The sequence below is a fragment of the Bos mutus genome, chromosome 17 (genome assembly GCF_027580195.1).
Source record: "Bos mutus isolate GX-2022 chromosome 17, NWIPB_WYAK_1.1, whole genome shotgun sequence".
Lineage (NCBI taxonomy): Eukaryota > Metazoa > Chordata > Mammalia > Artiodactyla > Bovidae > Bos > Bos mutus.
The window spans coordinates 12,928,888-12,951,464 of NC_091633.1; the positions used below are offsets into that span (position 1 = coordinate 12,928,888).

General features: G+C 42.6%; 1 long non-coding RNA gene across 1 annotated transcript; it reads right to left on the minus strand.

Moving 5' to 3' along the window:
• Positions 1-1,562: 1,562 nt before the first annotated feature.
• LOC138991434 (uncharacterized) lies at positions 1,563-19,967 on the minus strand. The gene is made up of 3 exons (XR_011467378.1): positions 19,300-19,967; positions 10,850-10,916; positions 1,563-1,912 (listed from the first exon to the last, which is right to left on the minus strand). It is a non-coding gene; the product is annotated as an uncharacterized lncRNA (long non-coding RNA).
• Positions 19,968-22,577: the final 2,610 nt, after the last annotated feature.

Here is a 22,577-nt window from a genome sequence, read left to right on the forward strand (position 1 = left end):
ACTTCAGTTTTTCAATAAATTTCATTTAACAAATAGATATTGGTGTCTATAAAAGCTAGTGGAGGGAGGAGGCAGAGCTTGAAACTGATACTCACTGAACACTTCCTATATTCCTAGCATTGTTCTAATTTCTAATATGATAACTCATTAAGTTCTAATAATCAACATCTATAAAATACCCAGGCACAGGGAAGCTCAGTAACTTCCCAATGTTCACAAAGTTATGAAATGCTAAAGCTAGGATTTAAATGCTGGCAGTATGCTCTTGGCTATGACATCATGCTGATCATGTTGGAAAAGAAGACAAGTGAGATCTCATTCTTCAGCTCAGAAGAATACCACATCCTCAGATATTTTGACTCTAAAGACCACCTGGACCAGATGCATTGAGCCAGACGGTAAAGAAAAATATCAGCTAACATTTTAAAAATGTGCTTATGTACCGGATATTAAGGAAAGGAAATGGTTAGTTTGCATAGTCTCACTTCATTCCCAAATTAACCCTAGATATAGGGGTTATTATTGTAAATCCCACTGAAATTGAGGTTCAGAGAGGGTGAGTAACTTGCCCACGCTCGCCCAGCAGAAGGGACAAGATCTAACTAGTCCACGTGAGTATAAGAGTCTAGCCACTCAACCGTTGTTAACGCTAAAGCCAGTGTAGACACAACCCTAAATGGGACACCATTGGAAACACGGCAGTGTGGCTCAGCGTTTCATATATTTTTAAGGACTGATGCTCACAGGAGATCTTTGGCTGGGTCCAGACACAGCCTGGAGCCACGAAGGTGTCTGCCTTCACTGATAAGTTCCTCCCAGCTCTTGTACAGACAGCCAAATGCCTCACACCCTCCCCTGGCTCCTGGAGGAATCACTTTCACACTCGAGGGAGGTGGAGATGGTTCTTATCTTGACACTTCAAAGAAAACCTTCCCCCTTGACATCTTCCTGCCCTAAACAGTGCTGATGTGGAAGCCCGGTGATGAAGGGTTTGCCTCGTTCCTTTGATCCTGGGGCAAGTTGGGTGACTCCTGCTCTTCCAGGCCTGAGGAATGCTGGGCCCCACTGACTTTGCTTTTTGTTTCCTCTAATATTTACAGCTTCCAGTGGCTCCTGTGCTTATTCAGTTTTGGCTAAAGAAAACAGGAGTTTTCTTTAGCCAAAACAGGAGTTAAGGACCAGATCTCAAATATGAAGAGAAGTATGTATTCAGTGGTAGAGTATGGACTGGTTTCACCAGTGGGAGAGTTCGGATGTTGCTAGATGCTTCTTAATACTCACGTTCCCATTCTGCTTCTGCTCTAGCCAATGGTTTGTAATTTGTGTATCATGCATCCCCGTGATAATCTATTGAGAGCTATGAAGTCTCTTTCAGAAAAACCTGTAGGCAAACAGGGAAGTGTGTGAATGTTATTTCAAAGGGCTCACAAGCTCCCCGACACAATCAATTGCTGGTTTCCTTGGCGGGGTTGGGGGCGGAGCAGGTCGATGGAGTCAAGTTAAGAACTTTTATTATTTATTTATTTATTTTTAAGATTTTTTTTTTTTTGACCTGGACCATTTTCAAAGTCTTTACTCAGCTTGTTACAACATTGCTTCTTTTTTATAATGTTTTGGTTTATGGCCCTGAGGCACGTGGGGGCTCAGCTCCCTGACCAGGGATTGAACCTGTACCCACCGCACTGGAAGGTAAAGTCCCACACTGGTTCGCCAGGGAAATCCCTAGTTAAGGACTTAACAAAACAAAACAAAACACCACTGCCACTCTGAACAGGGCAGTGGCTGAGCAGTCTATCCTGGTGTTAGGCGAATCTGAGTTGAAATCCACGTTGTGACCAGTTCTTCCCACTTCAGTCAAATTATCTAATCACTTTGACCCTTGGTTTCTCTGTCAGTATCTTCTGGCCCACATCTTGTATAGTTGTGAGGATTACAGGAGTATGGTGGAGAAGGGGGCAGCAGAGAAAGAGATGGTTAGATAGCATCACCAACTCAATGGACATGAATCTGAGCAAACTCCAGGAGATAGTGAAGGACAAGGGAGCCAGGCATCCCACAGTCCATGGGGTCACAGAGAATCAGACGTGACTTACCGACTGAACAACAATAATTAATATTCACAAAATTCATCAAGTGAAACCCATATTCAAGGATTCTTTCCCTTGATTTCTTGGAATAAGAGGATAACACAGATATAAAGGAATTCCTTTAAATTTCAAAGGTGAGAGAGACAAGGACTCGAATATTCATTGAGCCAATACATGTATCTGACCCCAATTCAGCACACCTAAACAGCTCAAGAGAGGGTTACAAAGAGAAGACACTGATGAAGAAAGAAAAAGTGATCCATAGAAGGAAGACACTTTGATTCCCAGAATGTCCCTAGCATCCATCCATTCCCCAGTGGATTGATGGTGTTTTGAATGACAAGCTCTATCGCAGACCCTGGAGAAACCAGGATAGTTTCTTTAAGGCCAGGCTGTCCTTAAGGCTAAGACTCTGGCTTGACCTTAAGGAACTGCCAGGATAATGAGAACACCAACAACCATCAAAGTCAACATCGTGTCCCGCTCTTTACGTGCATCCGTTCACTCAACAAGTATGTACCGAACACCTCTTATGGGTTGGGTGCTGATGTCAACCCTTCTTTCCCTGGCTTCCTTGATGGAGTCCTTTTATCTTTGGCATGAACACATGAGGGACGATAAAGATGAAACCAGACAGAGAGGCACTGAAAAGCCAGCCAGGTGAGGGGGAGAGAGGGAGCTGTCAGCCAACAAAATTTAGAGGACTCTTGTCCAGCCAGTTCCATGAAGACGTAGTTTCGCCATCCGCATCATTAGCAGACAGTTGCATGCGGTTGTGGGCTAATTTATGACCTGAAGATTGCTGCCTGTGGCATAATTTACTCAGGGAAGTAAGGCCTAGGTCAATATATGTCTAAGTAAAAAGGTTCTGGAAAACCCCCAGGGTTCAAGCTGGGAAAGAGCCTCCGATTGCCAAGAAAGAAGCATAGGTGGAAAGGACAGCAGGCAGGCAGGCAGGGAGGGAGGTGAGAAGCACTGAGGCTCAGTAAATACAACTATTTTATGCCCAACTGCTAGTTCTGTAGCCACGTCAAAAACTAGAGAAGCCGAGGAAATGAACTTGGACTTCATCTGCACCCTTCCTTTTGTTTAATCTATTTAATGCACTAATCTATTCAACATGTTTCCACATAATAGATTTAATATACTTAAGAAATTGATTGTGTATCTAAGAGAAGAGACAATGTCACGCGTGCATGCTGTGTGCCAAGTTGCTTCAGTCGTGTCTGACTCTGTGACCCCATGGACTGTAGCCCTCCAGGCTCCTCTGTCCATGGGATTCTCCAGGCAGGAATACTGGAGTGGGTTGCCATGCTGTCCTTCAAGGGATCTTTCTGACTCAGGGATTGAACTCGTGTCTCTTATGTCTCCTGCATTGGCAGGCGGCTTCTTTACCACTAGCGCCACCTGGGACACTCCAAAAATATCATATATATAGATATATGCAAATATATGTATATACATCCTTATCTATCTATCTACAAACAGATACACACTACATTTACAGGATCAACAGTATGACAGAGATTCTGTATTTACTATTTTATTTGACATTCTTTTAGTTTTTATTTTAAATTTATTTCTAATTGTAGTATAACTACTTCACAATGTTGTATTAGTTTCTGCTGTACAACAATGTGAATCAGCCATATGTATACATACATCCCCTCCTTCTTGAGCTTCCCTCCAACCTATTTCCCCACCATGCCACCACTCTAAGACATCACAGGGTGCCAGGCTGGGCTCCCTGTGTTATGTGGCAACTTCCCACTAGCCATCTATTTCACACATGGTCGTGTATGTGTGTCTCTCAATTCATCTCCCCCTCTCCTTCCCTGACTGTGTCCATAAGTCCATGCTCTATATCTGCATCTCCATTCCTGCTGTGCAGAGATTCATAGGTACCATTTTTCTAGATTCCATATATATGCATTAATATACGATATTTGTTTTTCTCTGACTTACTTCACTCTTGACAGATTCTTTAATGGCTAGGTTTCAAAGGGATCTGAAAATGTTACAATATTTATTTACATTTATACACTACTTATGGCAATTAAGGCAGTTATGCATTGCATGGTGGCTCAGATGGTAAAGAATCTGACTGCAATGCAGGAGACCCGGGTTCAATCCCTGGGTCAGGAAGATCCCCTGGAATAGGAGACGGCAACTAACTCCAGTATTCTTGCCTGGAGAATTTCATGGACAGAGGAGTCTGGTGGGCTACAGTCCATGGGGTTGCAGAGAGTCAGACATGACTGAGCGACTAACACTTCCACTTTTCACTCCTTATGGCAATTAAAGCAGTTGCGAATTGCATTAAGAGGTGTATCTGTATTACAACATCTCATCCAAGTGCTGAGGATAACCCTGCAAAGGTGTAGAGTTAGCCCCATTCTATAAATGAGGAGTGAAGATAATGGTGACCTCCTTCAAAAGGTCCCACGTACACACTGCTGCACTCAGTGCCCCTGACCCTGCACTAGGCCACTGCTGACCCACACCTCTGCCGCAGGTGAGCACTCACCTGGAGCCAGACATCCTGGAGTGTGAAGTCAAGTGGGCCTTAGGAAGCATCACTACGAACAAAGCTAGTGGAGGTGATGGAATTCCAGTTGAGCTATTTCAAATCCTGAAAGATGATGCTGTGAAAGTGCTGCACTCAATATGCCAGCAAATTTGGAAAACTCAGTAGTGGCCACAGGACTGAAAAGGTCAGTTTTCATTCCAATCCCAAAGAAAGGCGATGTCAAAGAATGCTCAAACTACTGTACAACTACTCTCATCTCACACACTAGCAAAATAATGCTCAAAATTCTCCAAGCCAGGCTTCAACAGTATGTGAACCAAGAACTTTCAGATGTTCAAGCTGGTTTTAGAAAAGGCAGAGGAACCAGAGATCAAATTGCCAACATCCACTGGATCATAGAAAAAGCAAGAGAGTTCTAGAAAAACATCTACTTCTGCTTTATTGACTACGCCAAAGCCTTTAACTGTGTGGATCACAACAAACTGTGGAAAATTCTTCAAGAGATGGGAATACCAGACTACATGATCTGCCTCCTAAAAAATCTGTAGGCAGGTCAGGAAGCAACAGTCAGAACTGGACCTGGAACAACAGACTGGTTCCAAAGGAGTATGTCAAGGCTGTATATTGTCACCCTGCTTATTTAACTTATATGCAGAGTACATCATGCAAAATGCCAGGCTGGATGAAGCACAAGTTTGAATCAAGATTGCCGGGAGAAATATCAATAACCTCAGATATGCAGATGACACCACACTTCTGGCAGAAAGTGAAGAAGAACTAAAGAGCCTCTTGATGAAAGTGAAAGAGAAGAGTAAAAAGTTGGCTTAAAACTCAACATTCAAAAAACTAAGATCATGGCAACTGGTCCCATCACTTCATGGAAAATAGATGGGGAAACAATGGAAACAGTGAGAGACTTTTATTTTTCTGGGCTCCAAAATCACTGCAGATAGTGACTGCAGCCATGAAATTAAAAGATGCTTGCTCCTTGGAAGAAAAGCTATGACCAACCTTGACAGCATATTAAAAAGCAGAGACATTACTTTGCCAACAAAGGTCCATCTAGTCAAAGCTATGGTTTTTCCAGTAGTCATGTATGGATGTGAGAATTGGACTATAAAGAAAGCTGAGTGCTGAAGAGTTGATGCTTTTGAACTGTGGTGTTGGAGAAGATTCTTGAGAGTCCCTTGGACTGCAAGGAGATCAACCCAGTCAATCCTAAAGAAAATCAGTCCTGAATATTCATTGCAAGGACCGATGATGAAGCTAAAACTCTAGTACTTTGGCCACCTGATGCAAAGAACTGACTTACTCATCAGGAAAAGACCCTGAAGCTGGGCAAGACTGAAGGCAGGAGGAGAAGGGGATGTCAGAGGACAAGATGGTTGGATGGCATCACTGACTCAATCGACATGAGTTTGAGCAAGCTCTGGGAGTTGGTGATGAACAGGGGAGCCTGGCGTGCCACAGTCTATGGGGTCACAAAGAGTTGGACACAACTGAGCAACTGAACTGAACTGATAGATGAGGAAACTGAGGCTCAGAGAGGGGATTTTTTCCACTTACATCCCTTGCCTCTTCATTTTTCCCCATGAAATACGGGTTTAACCCTGTCTGCCCTCATGTATATTGCAGCTCCTTTTAGATTCATAGCCTCATCTTCTCTAAAATCAGAGTTTGAATGGTGCTAATCAGTTCAGTCAGTTCAGTCGCTCAGTCGTGTCCAACTCTTTGCGACCCCATGAATCGCAGCACGCCAGGCCTCCCTGTCCATCACCAACTCCCGGAGTTCACTCAAACTCAGGTCCATGGAGTCGGTGATGCCATCCAGCCATCTCATCCTCTGTCGTCCCCTTTTCCTCCTGCCCCCAATCCCTCCCAGCATCAGAGTCTTTTCCAATGAGTCAACTCTTCGCATGAGGTGGCCAAAGTATTGGAGTTTCAGCTTTAGTATCAGTCCTTCCAAAGAACACCCAGGGCTGATCTCCTTTAGAATGGACTGGTTGGATCTCCTTGCAGTCCAAGGGACTCTCAGGAGTCTTCTCCAACACCACAGTTCAAAAGCATCAATTCTTCGGAGCTCAGCTTTCTTCACAGTCCAACTCTCACATCCATACATGACCACTGGAAAAACCATAGCCTTGACTAGACAGACCTTTGTTGGCAAAGTAATGTCTCTGCTTTTGAATATGCTATCTAGGTTGGTTATAACTTTCCTTCCAAGGAGTAAGCATCTTTTAATTTCATGGCTGCAATCACCATCTGCAGTGATTTTGGAGTCCAAAAAAATAAAGTCTGACACTGTTTCCACTGTTTCCCCATCTATTTCCCATGAAGTGATGGGACCAGATGTCGTGATCTTCGTTTTCTGAATGTTGAGCTTTAAGCCAACTTTTTCACTCTCCTCTTTCACTTTCATCAAGAGGCTTTTGAGTTCCTCTTCACTTTCTGCCATAAGGGTGGTGTCATCTGCATATCTGAGGTTATTGATATTTCTCCCGGCAATGAATGGTGCTAAGAAATGAGCAAGTACAGCCAGGCTCTAGACTTGGTTGAGGAGTAAGTGAATTTTGCAAGAACTCACTGCCCTTTGTTCAAGGAGCCATATGATGCAACTAAACATTTGACTTTGGGATACCGCCAGACATTTATCTATTGGGGGGTGTTAACCTGGTATAATGGCAGCAAAAGTTATCATGTGTCTACTGCTATCCAGAACCAGAAAACAGTCCTTTTAACTCCCAGTCTGGAGACCTATTTTTCAAAGGTTAAGTAGAGAGGTTGGGGAGATAAGGAGGAAGTGTGCAGGTATTATTACCCCACTTGACAGGACAATATATTGATGTAGAAAAGTTTCAGCATTTTGAATTCACAAGCTGGCATGCCCTCCAGATCTGGCTACTTAGCTGCATCCCTTGGAACTTAAACACCTACAGATCTTCTTTCCATCTATCTTATCTACATGAATCTTAATGCCCTTATAATTATGGGTGGTTCTGGCTTCACATTTTTGATGCTCTGTATCTGGGTTCTTTTTTCCAGGAGTTTCTGGAATTAGGCTCCAACATAATGCCTATCAACCAAAGTCAACGTTTATGTATAAATACCCTTCCTCCTTTAATTCTAACCTATTGTCCTGGTAAATTTTGGAAAACTGAACTTCAGCATGGCTGAGCTACTGTGAGAGGATGTTGCGGGCTTCGTGTTCACTACATGAAAAAATGAAATCCTAACTGCCTTAGCTCTGCAAAGGAAGCCTGGAAGATGGGCCAAATGTTTTTCCAGATCCACAATTGGAGACACAAATCTGGCACAGTGCTAGGACTGAATGATGTAACACGTAAAACTACAAGATGCTGGGTAAATTTAAATGCAGAGAAATGATGACAAATATTAGTATATCTCTTGTAATACTGGGGATATACTTGCATTAAATCACTTTTTATTTATCTAAAATCCAAATTTAGTTGCATATTCTGTAGTTTCTCTGGCATTCCCAGTTGGATCCAAAGCTTGAATGTTGGTGTGAATTTAGAAGAAATTATGAAAGAATGGTAAATTATAGCAAATGGGTAGGCCCAGCCCAAATAGTTCATGTTAGAATGTTTGTGGCTATCTTGAATATGAAACCAACACTGATTGAGTAATTCTAGGCAGGAGTCTCTAAAATAAGCATGTTACATGCAGGCACTCGGCAGCTGACCACAACTCCACGAGAGGGGAACAAACAGGGCCCCCATTTTGCAGAATGGAAGACCGAGGTCTGCATAGCTTACAACCAATAAGTGGATTTTTACTAAAGCTAGAGCACTTTAGGGATCCAGAGGCCCAGACCCCTTGGTATGTCTTATAGATCACAGAGGCACAGAGACTGAAGGTCACTTGTCCCTGGTCCCGCAGTAGTCTTCAACAGAATCAGGGTTCTGAGTCTGTCTGTGTACTTTACCAGTTCTCTCTTAATTCCTTCCAAATCCATACCAGCTTTGATCCAACTCAAGTTCCATTCAGCCAGCTTTAGAGAAATTGAATTTCCTTAATAGGTTTTCCTAGACAAATCGCTTGAGAGCCAGGAAAACTCCAGGAGAGAATCAGGGAGATGTTAGGAGTCCTCCATTCTATTTCTGGCTCTGCCACAAACAGGCCGTGCAGACTTGGGACAATTGCTTGCTCTCTCAGAGGCCGTGTAGGGTCTGGCAAACAAAGGGGGTCCTACCCAGGGACCCACAAAGTCCCTTCTGCAGTGGCAGGCTGCAGTTCTAAGATGCCCAATCCCTGGCAAGCTTCTGCACTGGAGCCCAGCCATCTCACGCCCAGCATCTCAGGCTGATACAACAGACAGCGGACAAATCCCATTACAGACCACTCTGCGAGTCTCCACTTTGTCACTGACTGTTATGTGACCTTAAATAGGCATTCTCTCCTAATCTCCCTGGGCCTGGCCTCTCCTATTAGCAGCTGGAGACAAGGATATTTACCTGTAATAAAGCTCTTTGAGCTCCTCAGATAAAGAGCTTTGCATTAACAAAGCTCAAATCGGATTTTTTTTTTTTTTAATGGACCAGCACACTGGCTTTGTTTGTGTTTTTGTGTTTCTTTCCCCCCTTACACTCTACAGAAGTGCAAAGTCGTGTTTGCCTTCCAAATTCTCTCCGGTTTAATTCATCTGTCTGCTTCTAGGTTTGAATAGGTCTTTTTTCCTAGACCAGATGTTCCCAAACTTTCTTGGTTCATAGTATCTTGGTAATTTTTTCATTATGTCCTTCACAATTGTGTTTATGAAGTTATTCACTTCAAAAAAGTTAGTATGTGCGCCCTAACAAGTTAGTATCTTTTAAAAAAATAACACTCATGAATTTAAAGAAAAAAAGTATTATTTCATGCTTAAGTAAACCCAATTACTTACTAATGGGATATGTATGCCCGTTGCACCCTACTACAATTTCTCAAACCTTGGAAATTGATCACTGTCAATTTCATCTTCCACATTGATTATCTGTGAGGTACCTGTTTGTTTGGTTTTGTCTTTTAACATGGTCAGTCTCAAAAACCCAGCTTCTCAAAGACATGGAATTGTTGAAATTAATATAGTGAGTGAGACAAGAAAGGGTAAGCTCGTCCTCCACTCTATTACCAAGCACACCTAATTTTAAAAAATATTGCCAAAGAAAATTCTTCACATACAAAAGAAATGACAAGAGAAAGAAACTTGGAGAATCAGCAATAAAGAAATGGCAATAGAAATGGTAAAAATCTGGGTATATATAATAGATTATTCTCCTCTTGGTTTTCAAAACTGTGTTCAATGATTGAAATATGGTTTACTGTGGTCCTCAACGTACATATCGGTTATATTTACAAAAACAACTACTACTACTACTACTACTACTACTACTACTACTAAGTCGCTTCGGTCGTGTCCGACTCTGTGCGACTCCACAGACGGCAGCCTACCAGACTCCCCCGTCCCTGGGATTCTCCAGGCAAGAACACTGGAGTGGGTTAGCATCTCCCTCTCCAATGCATGAAAGGGAAAAGTGAAAGTGAAGTCGCTCAGTCGTGTCCAACTCTTCTTGACCCCATGGACTGCAACCTACCAGGCTCCTCTGCCCATGGGATTTTCCAGGCAAGAGTACTGGAGTGGGTTGCCATTGCCTTCTCCAACAAAAACTATATTATAAAGAGAAAAAGGTAAAGGGACATAACTGGTAAGATTTCTAGGTTGTGTTTACTGGTAGTCATAAACTGTTGATACTAGTAGACTATTATATACATACACATTATAGAAATGCTGAATATATAAGATAATATATTCACTTAAAATATGAGTATGATGTAACATATTAATATATTTCATAAGTATAGTATCAATATTAATATATAACATATTCAAGATTATAACATATTCTATGAATATTGAATATTACATATATAAAAATTCATAGAGCAAACACTAAAAATTAATACAAAGAGATACAAACAAATACTATAGATAAAAGTAGAATACAAAAACATGTTCAAGTCCTGCAGGGAGATAAGCAAAGGGAAACAAAGGAGTCAAAGATGAAACTAAGCACTCAGTGAACATCATTTGAGTGGATGAATAAATGAATGATCGCAGGTTTTGGTTTATCAGGAGACTGCTCTTAAATAAGAAAGGTGTTTTATATGCTACATTATTAACCGCATTCCTATAACATCTTCTATCTAAAAAGGTGCTTTTACCACCACTTACATTTCTATGTGGATACGATGCCAACCTCGGATGTATTCATCATCAACACATCTTCTGGATAAAAGAACTGAAACAAAAGAAGACATATAAACAACAAGATTTTGAAACATCTTAAGTGAGAGATTCTGGAACTTATTCTAGCAAGACATTTCATTTTAACAGAAAACACAGCGTATTTTAAATATTTACATCTAATGCATGAAAATATTTATACAAATAAGCAACACAAAACAATCATGCTATATACAAAATAACCAATCCTTACGTACAGCCAATGTTTAGAAAGGGCATCCTTGTTTTAAGGTTATATGGAATTATATGAGGTGTATATATGTGAGTCTACGTTCAACCTCATGTGAAGATAATGTCAAAGCCCCAACTGGAGACCTCTGTTTTTCTAACTGAAGTATAATTACATCTAATAAAATGCACATATCCTAGGTTTATAGTCTGATGAGTTCTGACAAATTTATATATACATATAACTAACACCCCAATCAAAACGTAGTCATTACTGTGACCCTACAAAGTTTCTTCACAACTCTGTTCTGCCCATCCACTCACTCCCTGCTTCCAAAAAGCAATTGCTATTCTGGTTTCTGTGCCCATAGACCAGTCTGCCTGATCTCAAACTTCATACAAAACTTCAGTACAAAAGTACTGTTTTGTGCTGATTTCTTATATACTGTGCTCAATATGTCAGTTCAGTTCAGTTCAGTCGCTCAGTCGTGTCCGACTCTTTGAGACCCCGTGAATCACAGCACGCCAGGCCTCCTTGTCCATCACCAACTCCCGGAGTTCACTCAGACTCACGTCCATCGAGTCAGTGATGCCATCCAGCCATCTCATCCTCTGTCGTCCCCTTCTCCTCCTGCCCCCAATCCCTCCCAGCATCAGAGTCTTTTCCAATGAGTCAACTCTTCGCATGAGGTGGCCAAAGTACTGGAGTTTCAGCTTCAGCATCAGTCCTTCCAATGAATATTCAGGACTGATTTCCTTTAGGATGGACTGGTTGGATCTCCTTGCAGTCCAAGGGACTTTCAAGAGCCTTCTCCGACACCACAGTTCAAAAGCATCAATTCTTCGGCACTCAGCCTTCTTCACAGTCCAACTCTCACATCCATACATGACCACAGGAAAAACCATAGCCTTGACTAGTACATATATATAAGGGCTTCCCTGGTGGCTCAGAAGAATCCACTTGCAATCCGGTTTCCATCCTTGGGTCAGGAAGAGCCCCTGGAGAAGGGAATGGCTACCCACTTCAGTATTCTTGCCTGGGAAGTCTTATGGACAGAGGAGCCTGGTGGGCTACAGTCCATGGGGTCGCAAAGAGTCAAACAGAATTGAGCTACTAAGCACAACTTTTTTGAGTCTTCCCTGGTGGTTCAAATAGTAAAGAATATGCCTGCAATGTAGGAGACCCAGGTTCAATGCCTGTTCTAGAATGGTCCCTGGGTTGAGAAGATCTCCTGGAGAAGGGAATGGCAACCCACTCCAGTACTCTTGCCTGGAGAATCCCATAAACAGAGGAGCCTGGTGGGCTACAGTCCATAGGGTCACAAAGAGTTGGACACAACTGAAGTGACAGCACACACTCATTCTGTTTTCACGTTTACAAATTTCTGGGATATGAGTCAACATGGACTTAATTTAAAATAATGTGAAGTAAATTATAGGATAGGTGGTGTACACATGATGGGTTGTTGTTTGGGAAATGTTAAATTCTGGTGTGGTAGTTAAGAGTGCAGAGGCCACGGTCACAGTTCCCTGGGTCCCTGGGTCTCACCCATTCACTAGATGAATGGGTAGTAAACTAAAAGCCTCAGTTTTCTCATTTGTAAAATGGATATGATTTTACTAATCCTCAGTGGATTGTGGTGTGAATAAAGCAATATTTTAAAAACTTAACTCAATGCTTGGCACAGACCAGTGACTCAATATGTGGCAGATCTTATTAGATTCATGATGGTTAGGAGGTTAAATTTTAAGATTTTCTTTTTAGCCTTAGGGCTAGAACCATTTGTAGAACAACTACAGACTACAAATTTCTTGGCTACCTCTTCTTGCTTTCCTTTAGGATGAGCTCCTAGCACCTTCAACTGGAAAATCAGAGCAGCAGTGGTTGCTCCAGTATTGGCGGCTGCTCCAGCGCTTCTCAGGGGTATAGAAATTCCCATTTCCTCAATGACAGGCATCAGTTTCACACTCGAGCTGTGAATTAAGAAGATATTTGGGCATAATGTGCTTTTCTAGTGTTTTACTGTGCAGGTCAAATTTCTCACTCTGGCTGGAAGCTGGAAATCCAGCCTCTATTCTCCTTTATATCAGAAGATTCTCTCTCAGCATTTCTCTTGTGCACATGCTCACCCTTACTGTTTCAAATCCGAGTCTTGACATTTGGAATAATGTAGAAGCCCATCTCGATGTTAATTTTGCCTTCTGATCTTCCCCACTACGATGGTATGAACTGGGTCCACATGCAAAGCTCATTGGTTCCTTCTTCTACTGAGCCTCATTTTAGGGTCCCAGAAAGAGCCACAGCCTCATGTGGTACCCAGAACCTGTCTGGGGCTGTCTTTCTGGGCTCATCTCCCATCACTCTGCCCTTTGAATTTCTTTCTTTTTTTTTTTTTTTAACTTAAATTTATTTATTTTAATTAGAGGCTAATTATTTTACAATATTGTATTGGTTTTGCCATACATCAACATGAATCCCCCAAGGGTGTACACATGTTCCCAATCCTGAACCCCCCTCCCACCTCCTTCCCCATACCATCCCTCTGGGTCATCCCAGTGCACTAGTCCCAAGTATCCTGTATCCTGCATTGAACCCGGACTGGCGATTCGTTTTTTATATGATATTATACATGTTTCAATGCCATTCTCCCAAATCATCCCACCCTCTCCCTCTCCCATAGAGTCCAAAAGACTGTTCTATACATCTGTGTCTCTTTTGCTGTCTCGTATACAGGGTTGTCATTACCATCTTTCTAAATTCCATATATATGTGTTAGTATACTTATTGGGTGTTTTTCTTTCTGGCTTACGTCACTCTGTATAATCGGCTCCAGTTTCATCCACCTCATTAGAACTGATTCAAATGTATTCTTTTTAATGGCTGAGTAATACTCCATTGTGTATATGTACCACAGCTTTCTTATCCATTCATCTGCTGATGGACATCTAGGTTGCTTCCATGTCCTGGCTATTATAAACAGTGCTGCGATGAACATTGGGGTACACGTGTCTCTTTCAGTTCTGGTTTCCTCGGTGTGTATGCCCAGCAGTAGGATTGCTAGGTCATAAGGCAGTTCTATTTCCAGTTTTTTAAAGAATCTCCACACTATTCTCCATAGTGGCTGTACTAGTTTGCATTCCCACCAACAGTGTAAGAGGGTTCCCTTTTCTCCACACCCTCTCCAGCAATTATTGCTTGTAGACTTTTGGATCGCAGCCATTCTGACTGGCGTGAAATGGTACCTCATTGTGGTTTTGATTTGCATTTCTCTGATAATGAGTGACGTTGAGCATCTTTTCATGTGTTTGTTAGCCATCTGTATGTCTTCTTTGGAGAAATGTCTATTTAGTTCTTTGGCCCATTTTTTGATTTGGTCGTTTATTTTTCTGGAATTGAGCTGCAGGAGTTGCTTGTATATTTTTGAGATTAGTTGTTTGTCAGTTGCTTCATTTGCTATTAACTCCATTTCACTCTCCATCAGTATTGAGCTACGTAGAGCTCCTTTTACATTTTACTTCTTTTCTTTATCTCCTTACATATGCTGATTCCTCTGCATAGGAGCCTTTCCTTCTTGTCTGTTCGGCAAAGGCCACTTCATCTATCACAACTCTTTTCAGGTGTAACTTCTGCGAAGCTTCCCCCCCCCACTCTCTCTCCTTCATTGCTGACTGCTTCTATTAATACTTCTATGGGTTCAGCTATTGCAGCATTTGGAGTGTCTGCCTCTCCACTGATATTAATAAAAATTAACATTGAGCGGTTACCAAGGATTAGGAACTGCGCTAACCACTTTATCATTTTGCCTTATTTATTTCTCACAATATCGATCTGGATTGAATTGGTATTACTATCACTCCCATTTCACAGATGAGAAAACTGAGTGAAGCCACTTCTCCAGGGCTCCGTGACTTGACAGTGAGCTCCGTGACTGGAGAAATATAATAAATACTGAACCCCCACCCTTACAGATGGGATCAAGATGGTTGGAATGTTGGCAAGCCTTTCGACTTCTGTTTTCTTTCTCTTCTGCTTCTTTTTTGGTATGATTGGAGGAAAGACAGCTACATGTCTGGACAAACCATGTATGGCTCCTAATTCAAATTTCACATTCAGTCTTCCTGGGCCCTGAGGTCAGAGGCTAAAATGAGAGTTCTTGGTCTCAGCTCTTCTAGCTATAAGCTGGTAGGATTGCTAGATTTAGCAAATAAAAAATAGGATGTCCAATTAAATTTGAATTTTAGATAAGCAACAAATACTTTTTTAGTATAAGTGCTTGTGTACATGCTAAGTAGCTTCAGTTGTGTCCGACTCTTTTCAGCCCTATGGACTATAACCTGCCAGGCTCCTCTGTCCATGTGATTCTTCAAGCAAGAATACTGGAGTGGGTTACCATCCCCTCCTCCAGGGGATCTTCCTGATGAAGGGATTGAACCGGTATCTCTTATGTCTCCTGAATTGGCAGATGGGTTCTTTACCACTAGCGCTACCTGGGAATCCCCTTTAGTGTAGGTATGTTTCCAATATTGTATGAAACATACTTAAACTAAAATTAGTCATCATTTGTCTGAAACACAAATTTAACTGGATGTGTTGTAATTTATCTGACATCCCTACACTTGAGATAACATTACCTCCCTGGCTGGCGGGGTGGGGGGTGGGGTGTGTCCCAGTAGTCACTAGAGGGAGGGAACCTAGTCTCATTCTGTACCTGCTTTTTGCCAAGTATCTGGCATTAAATTCTACATTCATGAAATTAATCCTCCTAATAAATCCACCCTCTTGGGTGGGTGGGTTGGTAGCTATTAACTGCTCTATTTTATAGATGTTTTTTCTAAGTAAGAGTTATCATTTACTGGCTTCTTATGTATCTACAGGGCTTCCTTTGCTCAGCTGGTAAAGATCTGCCTGCAATATGGGAGACCTGGGTTTGATCCCTGGGTTGGGAAGATCCCCTGGAGTACGGAAAAGCAACCTACTCCAGTATTCTGGCCTAGAGAATTCCATGGATTGTATAGTCCATGGGGTGGAAAAGAGTCGGACATGACTGAGTGACTCACTTATATATCAATGAGACAGATTAAAACGAATACAAATTCTTTGACATTCCTTCTATTGAGAGGTGGGGGCTTATGACTATTCCCATTGAATCCAGAGAGTGTAGTGGTATGTTACTGCTTTGACCAATAGATTATAGTTCAAAGGACACTTCCACTTCTCATCTCTTGGAACATTCATTTTGAGGCAAACCAACTATCCTGGTAAGGAGTCCAGTGACTCTACACCACTGTGTTGTGAGGAAACCCAAGACAAATGCTGAGGATCTGGAGGATGAGATACCATATGGAGAAGGTGAAGTGTATGGGAGTATAAAAAAGGCATCTTGAAAGTGGAGCCCCAGCTAATTCCACATGGATCATAGGTGAACCACCCAGCTGAACCTTTCCCAAATTCTTGCCTATAATATCATGTGCAAAATGAGGCGGCTGCTTTAAACCACTGAATTCTGAAGTTGTTCATCATGCACCAATAAACAATAGGACTGAACCCAAGATCACTGAATGAGTTCTGGACATACCATTTATTAGCTCTGTGACCTGGGTCTCTATTTCCTTGCCTATAACATGGGGATACTTTCCAGTCTGTAAAAGAAGCAGTTGAGGCTCTGAAAAGCTTAGTAACTTGCTGGAGGTCACAGAGCTACCAAAAGATCTGGAAAAGTCCTCATGTACCCAGATTCAAAGTTTGGCTAATATGTCTCCATTTCTTCCCCCTTCACACTAGCTTTGAAATCTATGCCTCAGTTTCCCCATCTGTAAAACAGGGATGCTAATAATACCTTCTTTACAAAGTGTATTAAAAAAAAAAAAGTCAAGTGCTTAGCTTAGGGCCTGGCACATAGTAAGCAGCCAGTAAACATTCACAGTGATTATTATTTTATTATCTTCTCTGCCGAGGCTGACAGCAAACATCTATTCTGTGCCTGCCTGCTTCCTCCAGGTCTCTAACTTGTGGGAAGCCTCATCAGAGGGCATCTTTAACTGAACAATCCAGAGTGCTACCTCTTAATATTTAATGAATTCCTGAGACTCTCGGAAAGCAATGTGAGAAATATCCTGTAAAAATCTATTCATGTTAATAAAACACCACCCAACAGGTTGGCCATTACCAAGCAATTCAAATTTTCAAGCAGGTCAAATAACTCCTTGCAATGATTTGTGCGACTCCCTTCCCCACTCACCTTTCTTCATTTTTGGGGACGCATGTATTATTTCCATAGTTAAGGTGCTGGACCTTGGGCTGTCCTCCTTCCCGATTCCAACCAGTGGTTTCAGACACTAACGAGGTGTTAGTGTTCCCTGCTCATCCATCACAGATGTGTGAACTTTGAGCTCCAAATAATAGCTGAGAAATTCAAAGTTGGCTGCCAAAAGACAGACCTTTCCAAAAGGAGCTCTCTTACCTTTCCTGGGATTTTTTTTTTTTTTAATATGTATTTATATGGCTGTGTTCAGTCTTAGTTGGGGCATGTGGGCTTAGTTGCCCTATGGCATTGGGATCTTAGCTCTGGACCAGAGATCGAACTTGCATCTCTTGCACTAGAAGGCTGATTCTTAACCACTGGACCACCAGGAAAGTCCCTTTTCTGGACTTCTTAAGGTTGAGGGAGGCAGAGGAGGAGGAAACAAAGTACTGTTCCCTGATGAGAGGAGAGAAGAAAATTCATGTTTCTCTGGTGGTTAATACATGCCGGGACCCACAGTAGGTACCATCACATGCATCCCTTATAATATCTTCAGAATAAGACAGAATGGCTTTATGGACTCATTTGCCAAATGGAAAAATAGAGGTTCAGAGAAGTGAAGCTCCTTACCCTAAGGTCACACAGCTAAGCAAGGGTTATGTCAAAACTGGAACCTGGGTTTTTAAGATCCTGAAGCCTCCAACAGTCATTAACTACAGGCGCTTTTCATAATCATCTGGGGAGCATTTTTGACATTTGTGTTTTCAAGCTTTTTCTCTCTCTCCTCTCTTTCTTCTTCTCTATCTCCCTGACTTTCCCTCTCCTCTCTTCTTGCCTTTCACATATCATTTTTCATCACATTGCATTAACTGAAGTCCTACTATGTGCCCACATTAGCATCCAGGTAAGGTCCTTTGGGCTTCCCTGGTGGCTCAGATGGTAAAAAATCCACCTGCAATGCAGGAGACCTGGGTTCAATCCCTGGGTTGGGAAGATCCCCTGGAGAAGGGAAAGGCTGCCTACTCCAGTATTCTGGCCTGGAGAATTCCATGGACAGAGGAGCCTGGCAGGCTATAGTCCATGGGGTTGCAAAGAGTCGGATATGACAGGGAAACTTTTACTTTCAAGGTCCTTTGGTCAAAAACTACATAAATCAATTTCAGCTAGCTAAGGAAAAATAAAAGACATTTGTTAGGATGACATGGAGGCATCTCAGGATGTCAGCATATAGCTGGACAATAAAGATCCAGGAAGGGAAGGGAAAAGGGTAGCTCTTGGGTCTTCATGGAGGCTCATGGACCTTTACCCCACCATGCCACCGCTGTCATGCCTTGCCTCTCACCAGTTACTGGTTTCCAGGAAAGACTCTTATTGGTGACTGCCCCTGGACCTGATGAGCAAGGTCATGTGATGCCTCACCTAGGGTATATCTGGAAGGAAGGCAAGATGTTTGCTCCAAGGAGAGAATCACCAAGAAGCTGCCATTCACTTCAAAAGGTGCCCACAGGCATATACTGGGCTGCTGGGATGGAAGTGAAAGTCTGCCTTCAGGGTGATGAGTATCTGGCATAAAGGCAGCCACAGGTTGGGTCTTAAGCATCCATGGTCACTCTTCATTCATTCAAGCGAGAGCATATGCAGTCCCCAAAATGCAAGCTCCTTTAAGTCCATGAATATGACTCTGACTCAAGACTGTGACTGCTGGGCCTGACTTAGAGCCTGGAGTATAGCTGGTACTTATATTAGTTAAAGCATGCTAGGTTCTTCTGGATTTTTACACATACCACTTAACATTTGTATCTTTTCTTTTTCTTTTTCGCCCATGCATCATGTGGAATCTTAGTTCTCCAACCAGGGATCAAACCCATGCCCCCTGCACTGGGAATGTGGAGTCTTAACCACTGGACCACCAGGGAAGTCCCTAACCTCTGTGTCTTAAGTTAACAAATATTCATTTCTCACACATACTTCCTGTCTGTTGCAGTCGCTCAGGGGTCCATACTGTCACTCAGGGATCCAAGTTGAAGGAAGTTCACCACGTGGAGTTCCTTGGTTTCTGCAGCAGGACAAAATAAACTGTATAGTATTAATTCTAGAGAAGTTTCCTTGCAGTAACATAGGTCACCTTTGTCAATATTTGTTTGGTCGCAACTAATCACATGACTCTTTCTAATTGCAAAGAGGCTGGGAAGTATAGACGACTACAGGCACACCAGTGGTAAGAGAAATATCTGTCACAGTAATCAATTAGTATTTTCTCAACACCAATAAAAGGCTAAAAATAGCTGACATTTTTGAGCCTTTACTATGCCCACACATTGTGCGGAATGCATGACTTATCAACTGTCTCCTTTAATTCTCACATACAACCCTGGGAGTTAGTGTGGTTATGGTTCCTATTTACAGATGAGCAACTGGAGACATAGAGAACTAGGTCAATTACCCAAGTTTACACAGACAGAAGTAGAGGAATGAGGCTTCAAACCCAGGCCATCAGACCCCAGAGCCTGCTCTCAACAGCAAGTTACCCATTTTAATGACTGGGCAGGCATACTGGCTATTCACAATACTGGGAGGCAGAATGTTGCAAGTATGAAAGAGGCCAGGGAAGAAAGGGTGAAGAAGAATGGGGTTGGCTTTTCCCCAAGGAGAATGGTCATGGAACGAACTGGATGTGTGGGGAGTCAAGGTCTTTGAGCTGGATTTCGGTTCTTACAGGAAGAACTCACCAAGCAGATAAATGAGAGAAGTATATCTAGTGTGAGAATGTCCACTCCACTGGGTCAAGGTTTTGCCATGTTCACTGCGGCATCCCCAGTGCCTAGACAGTGTCGGTCTAACGCAGAGACAGGACTCTGGCAATACAGAATCTGAACTTAGTACACACTCATCAAACACTTGCCCTTGGTGAGCCATGAATGGAATGAAATACAGCATAAGCTCTTCCGAGTTCCAGGTTGCAACTGTCAGGGAGAGAAGGGGGAGCTCGAGCCATGGCTAAGCAGGGTGCAAGAAGCTGTCTTTCTGGAAGAGGTGTGGAGACTTCCCTGGGGGTCTGGTGGCTAAGACTCCACACTCCCAATGCAGGGGGCCTGGATTTTCTCCCTGGTCGGGGAACTAGATCCCACATGGCTCATGTTCGCATGCTGCAACTAAAGATCCCACATGCCCCTACTAAAAACATCCAGCATGCTGCGACTGGGGTCTGGTACAGCCAAACAAACAAAACAATTTTTTAAAAGCCTCTGGAAGAGGTGCAATTTACATGAACGGCAATCTCAGATTCCTGGGCGGGTGTCTTTCTGAGCTGGAAGAAAGCAAGTCAGACAGGTCCTAGGGGCATCCTGCTCTGAAGGCGCAGGGTTTGGGAAGCACCCAGATGTTTCTGATCACGACTGAGCTGGGGATCTGCCCCGTCAGTGTCCTCCTGTTTGGGAGACAAGAACAGATGAACGGAATGCGGAGGATGGACGTGAGCAAATGTCATGCTTGCAAAACAACTGCTGGAGGGTCACTGAGATGGGAGACTGGAACTTCATCTCAGTTAAAATCCCACTGAGTTTTTCCCAGATTAGAAAAGGGGCTTTCTTTTCTTTAGAGGCTTGTTTTGCTAAAGTTTGCCTTCTCGGCTGGTGACATTCTATAATAATGGTAATAAAAAAGGGAGTGGTGGTGGCTATCTCCCATCCTCTTTTTTAATAAAGGAATTTTTACGACATCATTTTAAAATATGATCTAGTCATTGGGTCACTGGACTTTGAAAGTCTTCCCAGGAAAATTAGTTGTTCTCATGTTGGTGTCTTGATTCACAGTCCTCTTTTGGCAGGTCTCTTATGGGTAATGTAACAGATTAAAAAATGTGTTCAAAGCCCACACATGCCATCTTCTGAACCTGATTTCTCAGACTCACAAACCTTTTAGATCTGTGGTCCTTGATGATCTGCTTCCAACTGGGCCCTACCCAACCCCATGAGCTGGACACTAAACTTTTGTTTAAGCTGTTCTTTTTATTTTATGTCTGAAATCTTCCTCTCTCCATCTTTATATATGTCACCTAGCAAAATCATTACTAATCTTTCATGTGTGCCTCAGTTACCATCTCCTCTGAGCAGGTGCATATCTAAAGGTGAAGCGACAGAACCAAGAACCTTGAAGCCAAGCTCCTTCTGTCACTCTACATCGCAGAAGAGTAAGAGAGAGAGCAAAGCAGAAATTTGGCTGCGGTTTTCTCATGATGTCACCTAACAGTATGGAACCCTATGTGCCAGGCACTGTGGACGAGGTTAGTTGGCGTGGGGTGACCAGACAGCCTGGTGACTCGGGACATCTTATACTCGATGTCCCAGGGCGATTATTTATAGTTCCACCTTTCCCTCTCAAAATTTCCCTGGTTTACAAGAAAAACTGCAGGTTCTCCTGATTTTTCAACAATAGCTTTGTGAGGCAGATGTTATTATTAGTCCCATGTTACAAAAGAAGAAACTAGGACTCAGAGAGGTGACGTGACTAGCCTAAAGTCACACGGCTAGGAAGAGCTAGAACCCAAACTGGAGTCCTGACAGATTCAGCCCCTATCACGGGAGGTAGAATACTCTTCATCTCCAAGAATTAAAGACGAGACGGTGATGTGTCATCAGAAGCCTGGGAAACATTTGGACACTGTGAATGGCTCTACAGAAGTCAGGGTTGGATGTGATCCTTTCATCTATTCATTTAATATGTGGTTATTGGGCATGAGTGTGTGTTAGCACGCAGGTGCAGAGTAGTGAGTCTGCACACACACACACACACCCTCTCTGCCCCTAGCAAGTATGAATTCTGGAGGGGAAAACAGATGAGTGACCACACTCATTACCCTACCAGAGCTTTCTCCCATAGTCCCATTTAATTTTTAAAAAGAGGCCGAGGAACTTCCCTGGTGGTCTAATGGTTAGAACTTCACTTCCAATGGTGTGGGTTCAATCCCTGGTCTGGGAGCTAAGATCCCACATGCCTCATGTCCAAAAAACCAGAACATAAACAATATCACAACTAATTCAGTAAAGATTTTAAAAATGGTCCACATCAAAAATAAATCTTGAAAAATATTATGAAAAAAACAAACAAACAAACAACAACAACAACAAAGGCCCAAACAGGTGTCTTTCCAGACAATTTTTTTCAGTGGCTGTGCTAATATACAGCCCAGGTTCTTCCATGGCAGGAACTGGTTGAGGGCAGTAGCAATCCTTTAAATGAGAATTATA